The sequence below is a fragment of the Gigantopelta aegis genome, unplaced genomic scaffold (genome assembly GCF_016097555.1).
Source record: "Gigantopelta aegis isolate Gae_Host unplaced genomic scaffold, Gae_host_genome ctg3780_pilon_pilon, whole genome shotgun sequence".
NCBI classification, from domain to species: domain Eukaryota; kingdom Metazoa; phylum Mollusca; class Gastropoda; order Neomphalida; family Peltospiridae; genus Gigantopelta; species Gigantopelta aegis.
The window spans coordinates 26,706-33,515 of record NW_024533507.1 but is presented as its reverse complement, the minus strand read 5'-3'; the positions used below and the strand labels follow the sequence as shown (position 1 = coordinate 33,515).

Below are 6,810 nucleotides of genomic sequence, written 5' to 3'. Positions count from 1 at the left end.
GACAGCTGCAGTGGAAGGCCTGCAACTGATGATGAATGATGACCAGATATTCACTTAGCATTTTAATTTATGTATGTTTATTTCAAATGTTCCTCAGCTTTGTGTCATTATGGTTCCTCAATTGACAACCGAGGAAAGTCTTTTAGAGAGATTCTTATACGCAATCCAGGTTGTTATGGTTTTCAGGCCATTATTGGATACAATGCAGTGGTCTTGGTTCCCCAGTACAAATCTACTGTGATATGGAATATCTTCAAAGAGGATGGATGAAAGTAGCAGTGAGAACTTCACTTCAGGAGTACCTTGTTCCTGTGAATGGGTCAACCACACTGTAAATGGTAACAAGCTATTGTACAACACCTAATGATATAAAAATAGCATCATGGTTTATTGATACCATCTGTCCATCCATTCAGAAGTACGTGGATACATCCTTGTTGATCAAAAAGGGATTGTGTGATGGATTTCAGTCTTCTTCTTTGGATGGAAACTATGTAGATGGTATTTCTATTACATACAATGACAGCAATACAAGACAAAACATTTTGTATTACTTAGTTGTTGGTAGAGAACAGAAGGCTATATCAGAGGCATGTGAGTGTCATGGTGCAACGCCTAACCATCCCTTGTTTCTTCTATGGGATTTATGTGTGACAGTGGCTTTTGGAAGCTGATGCTGCAACAGCTTCATCAGTAGCAACTAGAACATTGTTTACTGGTGAAGGTTTGCTGTGAATTCAGGTTGCTGTCATCTTGTTGGAGTTCCGTGGTTTTATCATAGTATACCAGTTGAAATAACTTCAAGACTAGAAGTGAGGATACTCAGTGATGGAGGACACACTGATGAAATGATTTCTGTTAAAGAAGTAGAGCATATGTGAAATGAAGATGAAGCTAAAAATCAACTGCCATTACTGATACTAAACTAACTTAGTATTTTAATATTTATAGTAATAATAGTGTTGTTTGTACTATCATAAGAGATTTAAAAGAAGAGAGTTGAGTAATGAAATATGTAGTCAGTAATTAAGTTAATAGTTTAATATTTAACATTAATATTGGAAGGAAAGAGTTGTTTTGATTGTGATGCGTTATAACAGTATTATAATGATGTTTATTATAACCAGGGATTCCAGACTGGGTCCATACGACAAATATTATCAAGGCTAGATGAAGCTGAAATGAGTGTAGTAACCTGTGACTTCCCTGCTTCAAAATCAGCTAAATCTGAAGAAACAAACAAAACAAATTTTGTAATGACAAATCATTTAATAATATGACAAATTTGAACAGAGTATCATTCATATTTTAGTTGACTTACTGAACAATCTAGTTAGAAACAGAATCAACAGCATTATTAACAGAGGAAGTGATACTTTCATTAGTAACTTCAGCTAAACTAATAAAATGACCTTCAGACTCCTCTTGTTTTTGCTATTGGAAAAAGAAATCATAATCATTCCCAACTATAATGGACTCTAATCATGTACTAATTAAGACTTTTACCTCTCATTTTACCTAATTAACAATTTGTTTCTAAATTTAAAGTCCTAAAATTCAATAATTATATAAACAAATCACAACAAGAAGGCAATAGGAAACTAATCCTTATATTATTATTACTACATTATCAATAACTCACTTTAGACCAAGCAATGAATTCATCTCTAAATAGAGCTAAAACAATATACTCTCTATAACTATATTGTGGTTGGATCAGTGCTCTAGCACTGGCTACCATACTCATGTAAAGTGGACCATTAATACCGATAGGAGAGAGAAAAAGACTGAAGATTAGGAGTAAGACGGAATGGAACAGGTCGATTAGCATCTAAAGCACCTAAAGAAGATAAAAAAGAACAGTAAAAGACAAACAAAACAACAACAACAAACAACATGTACCTTCACTGTTAATTTCAAATTGTAAAATGTCTGAGTCAGACAACCTGAGGTTACGAGCAATTTGAAACATTTCTGAATCTAGTCGAGTCAATGAAATACAAACTCAGCAAGTCCACTTAAAGCAAGTTGTCGTGTCATCTGTAATAATAAAAATATATTTAATTTAAAATAATTGTTCAGAAAGTTTCTCAAAAAAATTCTTCAAAAATTGGAAGAAAATGGTCACTATGATAGCCAATTAGGAAAGGATACTATGTATTGTCATAATTATTCCAATTTGTTGTATACAATGTAAAAATGTCCTAAATAACAAACTTTACATATTATTTAATTTCCATTAACAATCGGTACATTTCTCGTGTACTGCATACCTGTTTTCTAAGGGTCCAGAAATCTGATAAAGAGACACAAGTTCTCTCTCCCCATTCTCTCAAAATACTGGTAGGAGAATGAGTTGTTTTGAATCTAAAGAAAGGCCACATGTGTCAGAGGACCATGCCTTCTTTTTTCCTTACCTGTGAAAACATATTCTTGATAGTTGTGAGAGTGATTTTATCTCCTCGAGCTGGAGTCCAGCTAATCTCTCATAATATAGAGTAATGAGAACATCCATTCTACACCTTGACTGTTGCAGTACTACAGTAAAAAAATTATAAGATATCAGAATGAATGTTGAATGTGTTAGTTAGAGTGTGTTATGAGGTAACTGACCTGTTTAAAAATATCACCTAGAGAAAGAATAGAGACATCATCTTCTAATAGTCTCATTTGAGGAGAGAGAGCTACCACTTTAGGTACAGTGAATAATAGATGACGTTTACAAGTCTCCTATTTTAATAAACATTGAAACTGAAAATTAAGAGGAAATAATTGCTTTACTTTTTCCTTTTTAAGACAATAATTGAGAAGTCTAAAAAGCTGTAGAATTCGTTCTTCTTTTTGCACTCACTAGCTTGGGATCATTCAAGTACCAAATATGGATAAATCTAAGAAATAGATCATAACACTATAAAATCAAAGTTATTTCTCTAGAACGTACTTTTCCATTATCTCCTTGGATATAAAGTCTTCTAACAGATGTGTTATGTTTTTGAACTATTTCAACTCTTGGCATGAAAACGAGCTATCTTTTACATAATAAGGCATTGTCTAATTAAAGGAACAGACAGCATTGAATTATCAAGTTAAAATAATAGATTTTTAAAACTGTAGTTCAAGGTGTTCTCCAGATCTCCACCTCAGCTGTGTTTAGAGAAAAATTACTAAGAAATCGACAGCGATCTTCAAGCAGAAATGATCTATATTAAATGAATAGAATGTAATGTACAATAAATATATTGTAGAGGATAATACTCACTTTTTGTAATGACTTTGTTTTTAATTCAAGTATTTTGATCCCTCTCTTTAATTTAGCAATAAGGACACTCAATCTCTTGGGACCAGGAGAACTAGAAAGAAAAGAGATAACGACAATTACTAACCCGTACTACTGCTACAAAGTACCAACTGTACTTACCTGAAATCAAAATCTGTAGCAAACTGGTTCTTAAGTCTTGAAATGCTGGGTCCTGAAGCTGCAGCTTGAGCTCTCTTGGCAAGTGCCTCTTGTGACATAGTTCCACCTCCTGATGAAATATTGGATTGGTCTACTGTGATACCAAATGATCCAACTAGTCTCTGAACATACTGTAACATTTCTGGGTTGATACGAGTACAGCCACTGTGTAGTGGAAGTAAGAGAACTGTTTATTGTCATTGAACTGATCAAACATACCTCACCTCTGTTCTTGAAGGCTTCATCATAGCAAATAGCTAGTCCTTCATTCAATTGTCTTAAAAAGATCTTCATACCCACTCTCTCTGAACCCAGATTAACTATAGAAAAAAGTAACTTTGTTTCTTTCTTTCTTCCAATTATAATACCTGATCTACAATCCTTCAAGAGCAGAAAGAAGGGTTGGGGTGAAGATCTCGTAGGAGATGCATAATGCGACTACATCGCCACAATGAGGCAGGTGCTCTTATAGGTGCACTCTCTGATGGTAGAGAGTCTACAATACAATACTCATATTAATATATTACAAAGAATATACTTCAAAACTTACCTCCTGAGGGAAGAGGAGGTACACTAGCTCCAGGTGTTGTGGGAAGTTTAGGTTTTATGTCTTGGGCATCCCCCGCTTTTTCCATCTTGATGGGTGGAGTCATTTGCATAGGTTCTATCCCATCAGTGCTGGAAGGTGGAGGAGTAGGTGTGTTAGGTTGTGAGGAGGAACGCATGAGAAGAGGATGAGAGAGCTGAGTCTCAGCTTTGTCTGAATGAATGAATATGATAGAGAGAGAGAGAGAGATGGAGAGAGAGAGAGAGAGAGAGAGAGGTTATTTGTAATCAGTGGTACTGAATGACTTACATTTTTCTTTCTGTTCCATTTTTAATGTCAAATAAAGTGTTCTGATTGGAAAGAAAGTAGACTGCTTGTGGATATGCTTTACCAACTGAACAGAGTAGATTGAGGATATGAGTACCTTCATTACGTACTAGACATGTTAAAAGTTGAGGAATCCTACAGTGACAACCAAAACAATTAACTCACTAATAAAATTAAATTACCTGTATATAAATTATATATACAGTAATTAAAACTTCCGATATTATTTACATAATATTGTGAAGATACTGCCACTGTCATCTTGTTAATTTTTATAACTACTGTCTTTATTACAATTGTTATAATTATCATATAATAAACTGATATATTGGTATGAAACAATTCATTTAATCTGATCAGCTGCTAACAGACACAATCATTAATAAATTTACAAAAAAGAGACATTTAACCAAAACCTTAGTAGAAATAACTTCAATATTTACTAATTTAACAAACCCAGTCAGGCTATAAATTAAAATGAAACAGAAGTTTAGAAAATATTAAAAACATATATTAATAACATTACACAACTTGTCTGTCAATTAGGTACATATTCTACTAATGAAAATGGTTTTAATGGAAATTGAAAATATAAATTTTACAGCATATAAAAAAAATCACAAAGTATGATTTTAAATGGGATATTGTAACATATACAGTGTAATCATTACTTCTCATGACTACGGCACATAGTAATGATGTTGTATTTTAAACTATATCTCTCCTACTACTGATATGAGAGTTGTGGAGATGAAAGCACAGAGAGTAAGGATATCTTTGTTAATTACTAAGAACTGAATGGTATTGTGTAACCATGGGAGACTGGTGACTTGGACAACATGATTGTTCAATTGTTAAAGTCAATTGTCCTAGAGAGGATCAGCAGTATAGGTTTTAGCTTGATATGAAGTATCTTATCTGAGCACAGCGTCTAGCATATTGATAACCCACTACTCACACACCTGAGAGCTAGTATGTAAGGAAAACTTAGACTAACACTACCACGTTTGAACTCTGTCTCACAATACTTGGTCACTTCTTGATTGGTAACAGTCTAAACCAGGACGCCAGGAGGATAGTTTGCTGAAGAGTCAAACATATCCAGATATGCTATTCTTCCTCCAGAACCACACAATTCCTCATATGATGATAGGACATAGGATGGTTCTTTCTTAGTACCATCTGTGGTAATTAAGCACAAAATGGCAGTACAGTTTATTGTATAATATGTTTGTGGAGGAGGAAGGTAGTAAGTTAGTTACAATGTAGTCAATTTTAGGACCTTGTGAGCCAAGTGGGATATTAGGAGGCTTGTTCAAGAGTAAGCATATATGAAATTAATACTATCAGTATTATATAGAAGGAATTAATTTATCATGATTAGGACCAACAATTATATTAATTAATCCTCAGAAAAACAAATATATTCCATATGACAGTAGACATGACGAATGTAACCATGGTATTAGCTATGATGGATATAATGAGGACAATGGGGCCATTTCTTCTTATCTCCTCACATGAATGGGGTAAAGAAAGGGATGATAAACTTGAGGATAATGGTTGACATTTTTTGGTAAGGTTTTCAATACTCTCTTAATTACTGAGTGCAATAGTAAGCTACATTATCTAGTTTAATATCAGTTTAGTAATGGCAGGACAAAATAGCTGTCCCTTAGAGAGGATTCAGTAACATCTCTAATTAAGGAAGCACATGTGGAATAGTTAAAGATATCTCCACAATTTAAGGAGAACTAACGTTCAGTACATGAGCAGCCCAAGGAGCTGACAGTAAATGACAGTGAGGCAATATCTTTGGAGTAATTAGCAGCCATTTTGCTGACTTGATTGCTAACTTGTACTAGGTCAAGCAGAGAGCTGACAAGGACATCTAGGTATGAGAGTCACCTATAACCAGTTAACCAACAGTAGAAGTTGCCTTAGTCTCCATTTTAGCTTGTCTTAGTTAAAGGATATAATGATGATGTATGTCAACCTGGTCCATTTAATTTTATCAGTTGTCACTGAATTTAAACTAGTTAAACCAGATTCCTACAGGTTTGCGATCACAGTGTATTTATTAGTGGTATTTAGTTTATACGTTCTTGGGGTGCGGTAGACAATGGACAGACACAATTTTATTACTTACTAAAACTGATAACTATTGAATGAGAGAAGAAAATAAATATTAACTTCATAGATAAGTCTTACTCTGATAAAATAGTGAATGATAACATTGATAATATCAGTGAACTTAGATAACTCCACATCTTTCCTATCATCAAAACAGTTATAAAATGATTTTTACTATTATATGATACTACTCTGTCAAACTAGTTTAAGCCAAACAATCACTATAAAAACCTAAGAAGTTGTATAAGTTGAGAGGTTATATATATTTACCAACAGAACACAAGGTAAAGTGATAAATATTGAATAGGATCAAATTCTGCTATTTCAGTGAGTCTAGATAACTGTT

The 6,810-nt window shown here is 33.7% G+C and overlaps 1 pseudogene; it reads right to left on the bottom strand.

Moving 5' to 3' along the window:
• Positions 1-2,417: 2,417 nt before the first annotated feature.
• LOC121392415 overlaps positions 2,418-6,810 on the bottom strand; it is a 30,576-nt pseudogene continuing 26,183 nt past the window's right edge.